This window comes from Staurois parvus, unplaced genomic scaffold (assembly GCF_062004578.1).
Source record: "Staurois parvus isolate SC_StPar_1 unplaced genomic scaffold, SC_StPar_1.0 ptg000155l, whole genome shotgun sequence".
Taxonomy (NCBI): domain Eukaryota; kingdom Metazoa; phylum Chordata; class Amphibia; order Anura; family Ranidae; genus Staurois; species Staurois parvus.
Genome location: NW_028317951.1, coordinates 18,633,232 through 18,650,988, shown reverse-complemented (window position 1 = coordinate 18,650,988; position 17,757 = coordinate 18,633,232).

Sequence of the window (17,757 nt, the reverse complement as noted above, 5' to 3'; positions counted from 1 at the left end):
CAGGGGCGGACTGACCATTTGAAAACTCGGGTAACGCCCGAGATTTCGGGGTCAGTAAGGGACCCCATGAGATGCCCCTGGTACCTTTTTCATAGGCTTTTTTGGGTTTGGGCAAGGACACAGGGGCTCCATGATCCCCTATTGCCCGGGGGCCCCATGAGTTGTCAGTCCGCCCCTGCCTGGTACAATATATAGAATCAAGGGTTTTGCAGACCTACTTTTGTTTGGCTAATTAATAACTAATCTCCACTCAAGAGTCAAAGGTTTTCTTCCAGAAGTTTAAGGGCCTACAGCTGCTTATGCCCACCTCCAACAGGCTTCCAAATAATATATTTTTTTCTTTCCATTTAAGTTGAATTGATTCCTCTTTCATTAACTGCTGATATGTGTTCAGTAGGTACAAACAAATATTTAATAATGTGTTCCATGTCAGCTTGCTCCTAATGGTGCTAGCTGCATGCTCTTGCACTTGTGAAATACATTTTTTTTTTCACCATCAGCTTTCTGCTGGTGCTATCCCAGTGCTTTGATTGCAAAAAAATACTAACACTGTAAACAAACCATAGGGTAATCACAAATGCTGACTCTAAAGTGTTACTAAACCCACAACAGTAAAATCAGTCTATATACACAGTAAAGGATGCTTGTTATACTCACAGTGGAAACTAAGGGGTTAATCCTCAGCATTGTGTAAAAATGCTGTTTGATCCTGTACTCTCTGATCCTCCTCTTCTACCAGTGTCTCCCTCTTATCTCCTGATAAGACATATCGTGTGGAGTCATTCTGCACATGCTCAGCTTGAGGTGTATTGCTAGAAAGGTTTTTTTTCATTGGGAAAGTGCATGCGATCAGCGTAGGGCCAATCAGCACTGTCTAGGCAAAGGCCAGGGGTTTTCCATCCTCCTAGAGCAAAATGAAAACTCCTCCTACAAGCTTTAACCAGTGCGCGAATGGACAGTGATAGAAGTCACAAGACTGCTCTAACTGCTGATGAGAAAAGGTATTTAGTAGTTTATATTTACTGAAATAATTGCACTTCTATGTTCTGTGTACTGTGGGAGACCAGATATAGTGAATGAGGAGTCCTAGGTTTAGTAACACTGTAAGAAGTTCACATATACAGTACATATGTATGGGAAATTAATTCACATTTTCTTTTGGTATGATATATAATAATCACTTACAGCTGGATAACCAGACAAATACTTCAATAATAACCTTTCAAAAAATGCTCTAACCTTAGTATAATTACAGGAAGGTCAGAGAATCCAGTCACTCAGTGCGTCTTATGCTTTCTATTTATTGAGGATTGGTAAAGCATTATCGTTGCCTAGAAACTATAAATTCATTCCTGGAAGATGTTCGTGACACCCTTGAGAATTCTTTGTGTCATCCAGGGAATTATTTTGGTTGGCTTGCATTCCTACAATGCAACAAGTTGAAGAACAGAATTTAAGCACATTCACATTGCGGGTGATGAAAATGTAAATGTACGTTGCATGTCAGTGGTAAAGAAAGGAAATATGGTTTACTGCATTGGTCCCAGCGGTTCTAGACATAGATTGGACAGGGACCACCACTCTCTTGCCCCAAAACCACCACTGGGCACAAGGCCAAGAGACATCATTGTCCGGTTTCATTACTATGATAGCAAAGAATCTCTGCTGAATTCCACATGTAACACCGCCTCGGTTGACTTTAGAGGGGAAAAAATTCAAATCTATAGTGATCTGTCCCCTATCACACTGTCTAAGAGATGTACATTTCGTCCACTTGCTCTCCATCTTCAGAAGAATCACATTATATACAGATGGGGCTTTCCATTTAGGGTAACCGTAACCAAATATGGCACTCAACACACAATCAGAGATCTTCAAGAAGGAGAGGCGTTTCTATGTAACTTAGGCCTACCTCCTCTCCCAGATGAAGCCTTAACGCTACCCCTACCCAAGCCAAGAGCTGTCAACACTCCTAACAAGATGTGGACAACATCAAGATCCAGAAACAAGACAGGCCTCCCGATTCATCAATGCTCTCCTGTTTCCCGGTTATCTTCTGTTACCTGATGATGTCACACAAAACGCAGCTGATTCCACTAAAGACTTAACGTCTATTGACATGTCCAGCCCATCAATTTTGATATCCCCTTAAGGATAAGTCCGACACCCTATCGGGATCTTCTCAGATGTTGTCCTGTTATTTGCTGTTTAATTTGGAAGAGAGGAGTGAAGTCACCTCCTGACTTTCACCCTCCCTATGTCATCCCCAAACATCTACAGCTATTGCTGTAGATGCCTGGGTGGCCTTGGTTGCTCAGGCCTCCCCCATATTTTGGTCTCTTATCATGTCTGCAAATCTTTTTTGGATTTGTTTGTTCTGTGTCTGCTAGTTTTTTTGTGAAGCACTGGATGCATCTTTCTTAGTCAATATTTTTTGTGTTATTCCTTCTTAGAACAGCTTGGTTTATTTGTCATATTGCCCTGCATACAATTGCTTCATGTTCAGAATACACCAACATGTCTTTACGACTATACTCTTGTAATGTTAAAGGTTTAAATTCAATGAGGAAGAGGTCGATAGCTCTTAGGGAATTCCATCAGTCTAAGGCTGATATTATTCTTATCCAGGAAACACATTTCAAAAAGGGAAGCTCATTTAACTTTGCCCTCAGATATTTTCCTATAGCATACTCTGCTATGGATGGCACGGGTAATGCAGGTGTCGCTATTCTTATCAAGAAAGGTTGCCCTATCCGTGTGGTATCCTCAGTACTAGACACACAGGCTAGATTTATACTACTGCAATGTCAATATGGTGATGTCTATATTACAATTATTAATGCGTATGCATTAATATGCTTTACGCAATTGTTAGAGGAGACTTTAATTTATGCATATCAGCTGCACGTGATAGGAGATCCCTTCGGGGCCAACTGCCCTCAAAACATGTTTTGAAACAGTCTACCTCCTTCCGTCAACCCAAAATAATTTCTCCTGCTCCTGATGATCACAGTGATACCACATGTGTGTATGTTAGTTTTTTTTTTATTTATTTAGTTATTTTTTACACACACTTGTTTTTTTTTCCTCTCTGAAAGGACAGAGAGAGATACAATGTATCTCTGTCCTCCATTCAGAGCGAAAACAAGGGGTATGGGCTTCACAGTGACTGATCACTGTGATAGCCAATCAGAGGCTTTCACAGCGATCAGGTGATCCGGAATCGGGTGTTACAGATCCCAGTCGTTAGAACAGGACCCAGGGCTCTCAGTGAGACCCTGATCTTTGTGCTGAGAGCGTGCCATGCTCCAAGCAAAAACACAGGTATGCAAATTAGTGACCCCACAGAAAATAAGCCCAGTTTTGGGAGGCCGCTAATTTGCGTGTAGTCAGCGTCAAGCTCTTAATTTAAGGAAGAGTTACTGCATGGTCATAATTTTATTCAAGAATATATATGGTTGTACATGTACAATGTTTCACAGAGCAGTCACATAATGAAGAAGACATTGCAATGTGAAGATACAGTACAAGGGTCCCATGGTTGAGTTAACCCTTGCGGTTGGTGTTGCCACTGCTGGTGAATCAAAGTACTATGATAATATACTAGCCAGACAGAAAGTGTGGTAACTTGGCAGAGGTGACAGAGGTCCCCAGCAGTGAAGGAATCAGGGTTATTGGGTTACTTCCCTAATGGTTGGTAACCCAGCTTGGGTCTGACTCAGGTACAGAGCTTAGGGACCTGATCTAAGGGGGAGAGAGAGGCTTCAGGGATCAGAATCATGATGCTGGCTTCCTGGAGTATATAGCTGTGTAATGCTAAAGTGCAGAAGAGGTTAGTGAATGACAACTGGGTCACTGGAGGGGAGTGATGAGTAGTGACTGTGAAGTCCAGTGTGCGCTCAGCACCAGGGCTGCCTGACAGGGCCTGTCCCCCTGAACATATCAATACAATATTTTCACTAAAAATGCACTAAAATCATTATTAGCAGACACAAACAAAACATAACTTACAAAATCCATTATAAAGGTAAAAGCTAAAACTCTACTGAGTTAATAAAAACGTTCTGCGTGTAAATGGGGTCTTAGGGTTCATTCATGCAGGTGCTGTGGCTAGTACAGTGTGAATTAGTATTTTTTTTTTAATGTGGCTACTGCTCTGTGCAGGCAGTTTATGTTACGCTATAGGATTTCAGCAGCTGTGCGAACACAGCCACAGGTCCTCATTTGACAGGTGTGTGGATGCAGGTGTATGGCCCTGAACATTGACAGTGTGTATTTGGGGTCACTCACTCACTCACACCTATCGAATTAGGACCTGCAGCTATGTTCATACAGCCGTTGCATCCTCATAGAGTAACAGATGTCTCCCACTACAAAAACAGCTCATTCACACTTTATGAGCCAGAGAATGAGCCCTTAATTTTTTAAAATTATTTTTTACAATTTTTAAAAGTTATTTTAACAATTTTTTAAAAATTATTTTTAGCAATAAAAAAAAATCTAACATTTAAAAAACATTTTTTGCAATTAAAAAAAATTACAATATTTTTTAAATGTTTGGTTTTTTTTTACATTTTGTAAATAGTTTTTTTTGTAAATGCTGTTGGGGGGGGGGGGGCTTTGGTGAGATATCAGGGGGTTAAACAGACCCCTGACATCTCACCTTTGAACAGTTGAGGAAAGTAGAAAGACAACACTGAACCTGCAAGTAGCAACCATGCTAGCCAAGCAGCCATGTTTATAAGATTAACAGGACTCCAAATGGAACAGAGAAGTGGCATTGCTGAATAATGGGAGGGTCTGAGCCAATCATGAAAGGAAAGAGAGTGATGTATCTGTAATGCATGCAGTGTGTGAACAGCGAGTGGGCAGTGTGTGTTTGGGACATGAGACTGATAACATATATAAAAAATTACGTTTGTTCAGGTTTTTCCTTGATGTAATGTAAAGTTGAGTGTTTTTGTGCATTCTAAAATGTTAAAAACCAACAAAGTCATATTGTCACATGAGTAATCTCATGCAACCTTATATTCAAGTGGGGGATTCAGTAGTTTAATCAGGTATCTACTGGATGAACAATGACTTAGTGATTATTAGACAGTTTCAATGGCCTTATTGAGGCCATCTGGGATAAGTGTGTTTAGTCTGTGTATCCAGAAAGTTTCTCATTTGCAGAGTCTCGTAAATCTGTTGTACTTCTAGGAAACAGAGGTTTTGTTCCACAATTGTTGCCGATAGTAAATGCAGATGTTTGTTGTGATGTATCAAGAAATGCCTCGACAAACTGTGTTTCTTAAACCCCAGTCTGATTTTGGATCTGTGCTTGTTTAGTCTTTGACGGAAGGTCTGGATTGTTATTCCAACATACTGAAAATTGCATTGATACCTGAGTACATAGATTATAAATTGGAATAAACAGTTCAGAAAGGTGTTAATGGACTATTCAATGCCATTGCTGGTGGCAATAACACTTAGCAGTGGTGTGGTGCTTCGATTTTAACTCTTCTTATCTCACGTTTGAGACAGAAAGGAATAGAGGACACAGATTCTTCATTTCCTTTCTCTGCAACCTCACCTGCACTGAAGATGAATGAACTGGAACCAGAGGCTCCTGTTCATTAGTAAATGGAAGCATAGTAAACACAGTTTACTGTACTCAGTTATCAATGGACACAGGAATGATCCATACCATACCAACCCCCCCCCCCCCCCGTCCATTTAAAAATCACATATTTACTGGCCCCTTCCTTCGCTTTCCATCTTGACACATGCACTGTACCCACAGCAGCTGGTGGGAGAGGGAAGCTGGCATTGCATCAAGAAGGGGTGGGGGGGGGGACAGCACAGTAACAGGGGGGCACACAGGGGAATCAGAAGCAGGCAGAACAGGGGGGGGGGATTGGTGAAGGGAAAAAATAACAGGAACAATGCCCTGTGTCTTTGTCTCTCCCTGCAGTAGCTGAAAGCCAGCGGGACGGAGTTAAACTTCCTTTCAGCTGCTGCCAAGTAAGGTATCCTGTATTTATTCCTCCACCCAGCCACACTGATTCCCCCTGCTGTTTGGGCCCCCCTGTGTGCTTGGGCCCCTACAGGAGGACCAGTGGCCCTGTATGAAGCAGATTTCATGATAAGGGAAATTAAATTTAGCACGGGAAGCAAAACCTTTGATTTGATACACACCATATTTATAACTGGAATCCTCACACATTAAAAGTAGTACAGTAGTGTTATTCTTAATTCTTCTGAATATCACACAATTGGATTTTAGGGAAACTTCTGGAGACATCTGACAGAGAAGGTAAGTTTGTTCTGTTTGTTGCACACAAAGAGGACATGTGTGTAATTAACTTGGTAAAGAAGAAAGTTTTTGCAATTTTGTTCTTTGTGTTTTTAAACCCCCCAAAGAATATTTTCTTTTTCTTACAGGGCAAAGTCAAGGCTTGATGTATATCAAATGCAAGCAATTGCTCATTCTATTATTCAACTATTAAAGGTGCAATTCCAAATTTTTAATAACAGGTTATCATATGCAAGATTCTTGTGTTGAAGAAGTGTAGATTTTTACAGGTCAAGAAACACAATGTAATTGTTTTCTAAATATCTTCATAAAAATTGGACAAAATATGGTTTTATTTTATAAAATGTACTGATGATGCATGTATTATTGATTATAACTGCAGTTTCCAAAACAATTAAAGTATATGTAAACCCTTGTAAAACAACCCATTCAGTTTAAAGTAGAAATGAAAGGCAAAACATGTGTGTATACATACTGTATAAAGAAAAAACATTATACATAAGGATTTTAGAGACCTGGGGGAGGATAAATAGCAGAACACTGATATTCTTCGTGAAAGGCTGTGCAGGAAGGGGGGCATGTCTGCAGAAGACTGATCGTTGGAGGAGAGGAAGCTGAGTTCCAGCACAACCATGAAAGCGACCACGCTGTGCTCTCCTGCCTAGTGTGGTCAGGTTTTAATAGGAAAACGAAGGGGCTGACAGGAGCACCAGATAATTCACACAAAAGAAACAATACAAAAATAATAGGATGCTTTTTCATACAAGTATGAAACTAATATAGTATAATATATAATGTATAGGCTATTGCTGAGCACTCAGATAGTACCCTGAATAGAATACTCAGTGCCTTTTTGCTTGGATAATGACTATGTGATCCAAATCTTTCATAATTCAGAAGCATTTAATATTCTAATAAAACACTTTTCACTCTAACATACCCATCTCCTTAAATATGATGTTTTCTTATACTGCTTACTTAAAGCGGTAGTAAACCGCAAGAAAGGGGAGAAAAAAAAAGTCCCCTGTGAATCATAATATACTAGTATGCATCACATTATGTTGAATGTACCTTAAAAAGAAGCTCTCCAGCAGCTCTCTGTCACTGCTACAGAGGCTTCCATCGTCACCTGTCTTCCTTCCGGGTTCACAAGCTGTGGCTGCGTGAGAGTCCTAGGCCACGGCACACAGCTCTGAAGGAACGGCATGGACATGCCGTTATTTCAGAGTGCATGTGCTGGCAGAAAAAAATAGAGAATATCTCCTAAACAGTGCACCTTTAAGAGATATTAATTTTGCCTACTGGTAAGCTTTATTGTAAGCTTACCTGTATGTAAAATTAAAAAAAAGAGTTTACTACCACTTTAAATTATGTTAAGGCATAACATAAGCAAAATAGTTGTTGTAAACAGCAGAACTGAACTCCAGGGCCCTAGAAAATTGCAGTAGGATAAGTGCAAAACAGTCTTAGTCCTATTTTGCTGTGGCAGTGGCAAAATGCTAATGGTATTGCCTGACAAATTTAAAATGAACAGAGGATGATGTACGTATTTTGTCATAAAAAAATAACTAAAATATTGTGTTGCTTCTCATATCTGGTTCAATAAATACGTTCAAAGACAGGAACCGTAAAAATAGGATTTTTATACAGCATGAGCTGGTAGCAAACAGAAAACAGTATGTGAAAGAGTATCTGTGATTATGCCATTTGATCCCTGTCTGCCAATTGTGAGCTGGCCTCAGATACTACTGTTCCAAAGATGCATTCTTTGATGTAACTCCAAATATATCTAGCCTCCTGTATGTGTCTGAAAACTGACTAATGTAAACAAAAATTGAAAGAAACTGGACCCCTGATGATAGCTCTCAAAAGAAATAAAGCAAAAAGAAAAAGGTAAAATGTTACATCTGCGAGATTTACCTAACGTTGAGCTGTAGTCCACTAGAAAATGACATATAGTACAGTTGGATGGACATTTATTTGTAAATGTCATCCTCGTGTTATTTCTTTAGTTTGTGGTCCAATATAATTGTGTCTCATGAAGCTTTCTGGCTGTATATGGGTAATACAAGCCCTGTTCCATAGGAGATTTTCAGGAAAATATTGGCCTAACCACTAAATAAAGCTCACTACCCAGTCTCTATATGTATTATTGGTGTGACTGAGGGATAGGTCATGCACGTTTGCAGTGATAGACTAGGTTCACATCTGTATAGTTGGTTCCCACTGCGGGTCCACACCTGTTTCCACAACGGCAACCTTCGACACAGAAAAACACGCTGGATGGACTGGAAAATGTTCGTGCACTGTGAATTGAACTGCACTGCACTTTCAGTTCTCGTGTGGGCTGTGATTTCTATAATGCTGTAGAGACCTTTTTCCCTGCATTTCAGGAAGCACAGCAGCCCGTTTAAATGAATGTTAGAAATATTAACATAGTACATAGATCAACTTTAAAAGAGCACTATATTTAACCACTTCAGCCCTGGAAGGTTTTCCCCTTTCCCAAACAGACCTTTTTGCTATTCAGCACTGCGCTATTTCAACTGGTAATTGCACTGTCATGCAATGCTGTACCCAATTGAAATGTATGTCCTTTTTTCACACAAATAGAGCTTTCTTTTGATGGTGCAAAAAATAGGAGTGTATTCTGGTGTCAGATCAGTCCCAAAAAGGTAATATTCTAGTGCCACGTCCTAATTATATCAGTCAAAAATGGAGGGAAAGAAAAAAAAGGAGGGGGGGAATTTCAAATGGACTTTAAAGGCACAGAAACTCCAAACATATATTAGTAAAATCATTTATACTTTATTATGACAATGAGTCATGAAAAAACATCTTACAGTTTAAAAGAGATCATTATATAATGTCCCTGCAGACAATGTCCCACAACCCACCATATTGCAAGGAACAAACTTGTGATGAGGCATACAATAACCACCGGGAAGATCCTATGGGGGGGTGAGAGACATTAAGCAGCAGGAAGAATGGCCCAACATGTTTTGTGACAATGATCGCTTCTTCATGGGCTTAGTAGTAAAATTGAAAAAAGATATACATTGAATATATCAAATTACAACATGTAAATACAAAAAATGGGGAGGTCATACAATAATATAATATGACTTACATATAGTATCAATATGCACCATGCAGCAGCAGAACCCTCCAAACATAAGGGGTAGGTCTCCTCTGTGTTTCCACAAGGTAAAGGGCCATACAGAAGGCCAGATATGGGGGCACAACAATGGCCAACAGTCCAAAGCCCCAAGGGTCTAGACCAACCAGTCATGAGGAAGAGAAAAAGAGTATATACTAAGACTCAAAACAAGGCATATAGAAATGTATATATATATATAAATATATAAATTTCAAATATTGTTCTTAAATTAGGTCATCCCAATGATAGTAATACTAATTAACTGAGTATTACCTTTAACAGATGTTGTTATGTCAAAGGTAAAATTTTCTTGCAGGAAAATGTCCCTTTCCTCATAATAAGCAGATGATGTAGAAAAGAAAGGAAAGGGGGGTACCTTCTAGTGTCTAAGAGCTGAAAAAACAGGGAAATATCAGTTGGGCGGACAAAATCACTTCCTATAATATTATAATATATATCATTGGTATATGGTACCTGTCCAAAAGAGGAAGGGGGAGAAAGAAAACGGGTCTCCCAAAAATAACTAATTGTATAATAACATAAGTTATAATAACATACAAGATTGCGAGAAGATGATTCCTAGTCACAGTGGTATAATTTGAATAATACACCTGGGCCAGCCCATCAAAATCTTAGGGGATACTGAGAAGTAGGCCCAGCCTTCTACTTGAAGGCAGGTCTGGGAACATAAATATAAAAGAAGAAGATTTATTTTCTCATAGGCTATTTATAGATATAAGCACATCCTGATACTTCAGCAGAATATCTTACCAATGATGAAAAATGTTGGCGCTTAGTTGATAGAATAAGCACAATTATCCAGCGAGGAAACAACCATGACGCAAGAAAGGAAAGGGAGTAATATCTGCGCCTTGAGGCACATATACCCGGTAACCTGCAGGGCTTAACAGCCCTGGAAAGAACGGCACAGGGCGGCTGAGAACCGTGACCTAAATAGGGCCTAGGCGCGGCACGTCCACGTAATAATGTATGACGTCACCACATCCGGCCATCAGTGGTGACACTGGCATGCCGCTGCGATGCATGCGCCAGCTGGCGCAGCAGGCTAGGCTTGCTCAGGCACACAGGGAGGGATGAAATTAGTCCCAACCAAGCCACGGGAGTCCGGCCCATAGGGGAGGGGCCACAGGGGACACCGCAGCTACCTGGTCGCACATTGGGCCCAATCCGAATGGCCCCAACCCCACCGGAACAACAGGGGAGCAATCACAGGTCCTCTAAATGACAGGAGGGAAAACAGCAGCAAGGTGCACACAAACAATAATACATAAAGAACAATTGGTGATCTTGCAGTGAATGCTATGACAGCATAACATACAGATTATTATATAAAATAGATACAATAACAAAACATAAGGCGGACATATACTATAGCATGACTGAGGACTACAAAAACAGGGCAAGCATCACAAATGATTAATGTCTCTTACCCCCCCCCATAGGATCTTCCTGGTGGTTATTGTATGCCTCATAACTAATTTGTACCTTGCAATATGGTGGGTTGTGGGACATTGTCTGCGGGGACATTATATAATGATCTCTTTTAAACTGTAAGATGTTTTTTCATGACTCATTGTCATAATAAAGTACAAATGATTTTACTAATATATGTTTGGAGTTTCTATGCCTTTAAAGTCCATTTGCATTCCCCCCCCCCCTTTTTTTTCTTTCCCTCCATTTTTGACTTTCTTTTGATGGTATTTGATCATCTCTGGGTTTTGTGATATAAACAAAAAAAGCAACATTTTTGAAAAATATATATTTCTACTTTCTGTCATAAAAAATATATCCAAAAAACTTATAAAGTCTTATAAAGACTTATAAAGTCATAAATTTAGGCCAAAATGTATTCTGCTACATGTCTTTGGTAAAAATAAATCCAATAAGTGTATATTAATTTGTTTTAGTGAAAGTTATAATGTGTAAAAACTCTGGTAAATATATTGGAATTTGCGAAGCTTTTAATTTCTAACTGATTTCTGACTGATTTCAGATTTCTTGAGGTGCTAAAATGCCAGGACAGTACAAAACACCCTCCCCCCCCAAATGACAACTTTTTGGAAAGAAGACACCCCAATGAATTTGCTGAGAAGAATGTTGAGTCCATTGAAGATTTTATTTTTTGTCACAAATTTTTGGAAAATTACAGAATTTTGTTTTACACAAAATTGTCACTTAAATGATATATTTCTGACACATACCATGAGTATATGTGGAATAACACCCCAAACCACATTCTGCTACTTCTACTGAGTATGGGTATACCACATGTAAGAGACATTTTGGCAGCATGGCCACTTACAGGTTTCCAAAGTCCAATGACCACATTCAGGCTTTCAAAGGGCATATTTCCTCATGTCAGTTCCTCACTACCTATCACAGTTTCAGAGGCCCTAAAATGCCAGGATAGTACAAATAACACACACACACACAAAAATGACCCCTTTTTGAAAAAGTAGACACCCCAAGGAATTATTTAATAGGAGGCATGGTTAGTATTTTGCAAGTTTTTAAAAAAGAAAAAAGAAAAGAAAAAATATATTTTCATTCTCCTTCATTTTCTAAAAACTTGTGCCTCTTAGCAAATACCTTGGAGTGTCTACTTTCCAAAAAGGGGTCATTTGCAGGGGTACTTCTACTATACTGGCATTTCAGGGTCAACATTGGAAGCTCATGCCACACATCACCCACTCTTTTAACCACTTGAAGACCAAGCCTTCTCTGACACTTTTTGTTGACATGAAAAAAATATTTTTTTTACTGGAAAATTACTTTGAATCCTCAAACATTATATATATATATATATATATATATGTGTAGCTATACCCCCGAAGAGGCTGCTTAAGTTTGTTCACTCCGCCACTCTGCCTCTCAGCTCCAAGAACTGTCTCAGCCCCAACTGACACACCTGGCAATAGTGAAAGTGCACGGACCAATGAAAAGCACACACTTTATAATAAAACCAGAGATCAGCTTTACTGTAATACCTCTATGGGAAGTAATAAACATTAACAACGGGTATTCGCTAGGTGAATCAAGAGAACAGCAAATACTGTGACCGAAAGCAATATAGCTCACTTTTACACTCAGGCTGCTTTCAGGGGATTCCAACCATGAATAACCCCAAGAGCAGAGGCAAACACTGAAATGGCAACTTCGAAGTGGGTCTAAACCTTTACATAAATTTGGCTCTATGATGTCCAAGCAGGATGAGAGCAGAAGAATGACTCTCTGTTGTGTCAGACTTCTCCCTTCTAACCCCTGACACCACAAGCCTAGTAGGCAAACACTGTACCAACACTGTACCCAACTGATGCTTAATAGCTACTTTCCAAGGTAAAGCTATTCCCTCACACACCATGCAATATAGAGAACTGAATACGCATGCGCGTGCCCGTATGGCATCAGTAACTTCAGTCTCTTGGTAACAGGATGAATTTTGGGATCTTCAGCTAGCCACTTTCGTTTGGTGCACTTAAACTCCTATGGTAAAGTATAATTGTAATCCTGTGGCAGTATTTGTATAGCAAAGCAAATACTGTGTCTTTTTAGCAGGGCCATCTACACAACCCAGTGCCTGGTGAGTATGGGCAAGTGTAATGTCTCTGTATGTGTGCAGAGTTCCTGTCATCTGCCAGTGGGCAAAATCCCTCTCACCAGATCCTGTGACTAAGACCCAAACGATCATCCTGGAAATGACAGGCTTCTCTGGTCACCTCACGATGAGCACTTCTGTATTGTAGGTCCACATCTCTCAGTTTGGATGTTCCCCTGACTGATGCAGATAACTCAGCATGCTGTGAACTGGTCCTAAGCACTTCTCTGCTAGGTCCAGACTCTTCCCTGCCACATGCAGACTGCCTCCCTGTCAGGGCAGGGGCCGAGGAACGGACAGGCAGGCCTAACAATGTAACGCACTGGCTGACGACAACCACCACCCACAGACCGAAGTCCCTCAGGGCGTGGAGTCTAAGTCCCAGGCTGCCCTTCACCAGGGCCCCTGATGGTGGGGATGGACTTGACGCAGCCAGGAACCAGGTCGCGGCCCCCGAGACACCTCAGCTGCGGTAATGGCCGCCGCCAATGGCGTGTAGCTGGTGGAAGAGACAAAAGAGTAGTCAGACAGGCCGGGTCAACAACAACAGGACAAAACAGTACAGGACAGCAGATGAGAATCACAGGTCACGAGCCGGGTTCAGCAACAGAGGGTCAGATCAAAGGAGAATACAAAGAATAGTCGAGTCACAAGCCGAATCAGATACCAGGAGAGTCACGAGAGTCAGAACAGAGTAATAGCAACACAAAGACACAAGACACAAGTGCAAAGAGCATGTGCGGGCCACAGGCTTATATGTCATCAGCCACACCCCTCTGGGGGATGGACCTCAGAGACCTGAAGGCATAAAAAGATTCCCACCATGCACAGCAGAATCCAAGATGGACGCCAGCACATGGAGTAACATAACCTCAGGGAAAAGGTAGGACCTTGACACTCCCCCCAGGAAAACAAAAGAGTCCTTCACTCTGCTCTCACTAAGCATTCTGGCCTTTGTAGTTCTATTTCTTTAGCCTATCAGACTGTTTCTGTTCAAGACTGGCTATTCCACAATGCTTTGCAGCTGCACTTCCTGCTTGAGAAAGTCCCTGTCATTGGCTCCTTTAATGGATCTTCTGATTGGCTCTCTCTCTCAATTAGTCCGAGTGGAGAAGGAAGGGGCTGAAATCCCTCACTGTGCAAGTGTCAGGGTTCAGAGGAGATGCAAGTCAGCAGATTACAGCAGTCACAGATAGGATTAATCTCCCCTGCTACATATATATATACATATATATATATATATATATATTTATATATATTTATAGAGCAGAAGCCTTAGATAATTAAATGGTGGGTGTTGTAGTTTTTTATGTCACACAGTATTTGTACAGAGATTTTTCAAATGCAAAAATTAAATTTTCTTGTTCATTTTAATGCACAAAAACACAATATACTGCCCAGTTGTTTGATAAAATATAAAAGATAATGTTACATCGGGTAAATAGATACCAAACATGACACAGTTTAAAATTGTGCATACCCAAGCAATGGCGACAAACTAAGTACATTTTTAATATCCACAGGCTACTCTTTAAAAGCCTTTACAGGTTGCCACTTTAGATTTACACAGGTGCTGGAACTATTGCCCTCGATCTGACGTTCACAATGATACATCACATGCATGGTGCAATCTCTGTTTGCATGCCGACATGGGACCAATGCTTGCTTTCACCTTTGCACGAGAGCATGGGGGTAAGGGGGGGGGGGCACAGGTGATTTTTTTTTTTTAGTTATTTTTTTATTTTGCGTTTTTTCATTTTTATACTGTCCCTTTCATTTCTTTTTATTGTCATTTTATTGTTATCACAGGGAATGTAGATATCCCTGTGATAGCAATAGGCATGTACTCTTTTTTGAGACATGTACTCTTTTTTGAGACATATTGGGTCTATTAGATTCTATATCTCTCCTCTGCCCTTAAAGCAACTGATCACACCAATATTGTTGTAATCAGATGCTTTTCCAATTTAAAAATGGCGCTTTTTATATCCGGCAAAACTAAACCAATGAAATGCTTGTTGCTTCCGGTTTCTTAGACCATAGAGATGATTGGAGACATTCCAATGTTTTATACGTATAAATTTTAGCTCACAATCAATTGATACAAATCTTCAATGAAAAACAGTGGAGGGGCTAAACGCTAGTGCTGGCAGCGGACGTGGCTGATCCTGCTAACACTGCGTTTTTGGGGACACTATACTAAGGGGGCACTAGTATATTTCTGTTTGTGATCAATTTATTGATCCGTACAAACACTAAACTAGTAATAGTGGTGATCAGTGACCTATACAGTGAGTGCAATAGTGTGCGGGCAATCTAACACTAGCTGACCCTGGCTGGGAGGGGTGCTAATGGACCTTGATGCTATCTGATGTTACTAGTGGCTGTAATACAGTGATAAGTGAAAAATGTTATATATTGACATGCATGCTCACACCTGGAAATAGAAAATGACATAAGGGTATGTTGTTTTGCTTAGAGCTGCCACTTGCCCACACATTGCAGGCAGGCAGTCAGCAAATAGTTAAAGAAAAATGTTTTCAACACTTTTTTTTTTTAATAAAAAAAAAATACACTTTTATCAGAGTAGTTGAATGGACACAGCAGTTGCGGTGGAGGTGCTGTTATTGTATTAGACCAGTTTGAAAATCTGGAATGTGCTCACAGCAGCAGAAAAAAAATTAAGCACTTTATGACATTTCAGCATAAATAGTTCTACTAAACAAAGTTACATCAATACAACTGCTTGCTGCAGGTGTGTAGAAGTCCTAAACTGTGAAGATGGAGTCACAATGGGTAGGCACAAAAAGGCAGAATTGCAAGTACAGTTACATGTCTAAGGGATTGAAATTCAGACTAAATTCTCATTATTCACAGATTCAAATGGATCTGAAAAATGTAACAAATTTCAACAAATCTGAAATAAATTATAATAAAAACAAATTCATTTGTTTCATTCTTTTGCAACCTCAGAGGGTTTTGTAAGTTTAATAATATTGCCACACTGTATTGTTATGATTGGCCAAAGCCAAAGTCAAGCAAAACATCAAAGTTGCAAGCAAGTTGCATCAAAAGAGCAAGCAAGTCGCATTCAAGTTGCAAGCAAGTCGCCAAACTAACATAATGACATGAATGAACCAGAATCTTTGAAAATATGAATTGATTCAGAATCAGAAACAGAATACTTTATTAATCCCAAAGGAAAATTATTAGGATACAGCCACATTCAATGAAGACAGCACAAGAACACAACTATTAAAATACAACATAGAATAAATAACACAGATTAAAAATAACAGAAAATAAAACTACCAAAATGCAAATAGTACACCACTTTCTCTAGCATCACCCAAAATCATAACCTAATACCAACAAACTATGAAAACTACATAAAAATCCAGAGCATAAACCAGATAAAATCCTCACATCCAGCACTCACAGAGAAGAATTATATAATTTGATGGCCACAGGCAAAAATGATTTCCTGTGTCGCTCTGTGGTGCATCATGGTTGTAACAAATTGTCACTGATGGTACTCCGCACTGACCAGTGTATTGTAGAGTGGGTGGGAAGAGTTGTTCAAGATAGAATGTACCTTGAACAATATTCTCCTCTAACACTGTTGTTAAAGACTCCAACTCCAATCCAACAACATCACTGGTCTTGCAAATCAGTTTTTTGAGTCTGTTGGTGTTGACCACACTAAGCCTGCTTTCCCAGCATGCCACTGCATACAAGAGAGCACTGGCCACCACAGATTCATAAAACATCTTCAGCATCCTCTGGCAGATGTTAAAATACCTCAGCCTCCTCAAAAAATAGAGATGACTCTGGCCCTACCTATAGAGCCCCTCTGTGTTCTTGGTCCAGTCCAGTTTATTATCTATTTGCACCCCCAGATACTTGTAATTCTGTACTACATCCACTGCTCAGATGGAGACAGGGGTGCCATTCTCCTTCTCAAATCCAAAACTAGCTCCTTTGTGTTTATCATATTCATATACAGATGGCTATCCTCACACCATGTGACAACGTTCTCCACCACAGTCCTTTACTCAGTCTGTTCCCCATCCCTGATAGATCCCACTACTGCAGAGCCATCAGAAAACTTCTGAAGATGGCAAGACTCTGTCTGGTAACTGAAATCAGTGGTATAGAAAGTAAAATGAAAGGGAGAGAGAACTGTCTCCTGTGGAACCCCAATATTTCTAATCACCCTATCCAACACACAGTCTTGCAAATGTGCATACTACAGTCTTCCTGTCAGGTAGTCTACAATCCATGACACAAGGTTTACATAAGCTGTATCTCTGCTAGCTTCTCAGCCAAGAGAGCCTGGTAGTATCAAAAGCATTGGAGAAGTAAAAAAACATGACCCTCACAGTGCTCACTGGTTTATCCAGGTGTGCATACATGCAATTTAGCATGAAGATGATAGCATCCTCAACTCACAGTCTCGGCTGCTAGGCAAACTGCAAGGGGTCTAAATATTTACTAACCATGGGCTGTAACTGAGTCTCTCCAAGGTCTTTATAATGTGGGAAGTCAAAGCCACTGCTCTGTAATCCTTGGAGCCACAAGGATGTGGTATCTTTGGCACAGGGACAAGGCAGGAATTCTTCCACAACACAGGAATCTTTCGTAGACCATTGAAGGACACCTCCCGGCTGGTCTGAACATGTC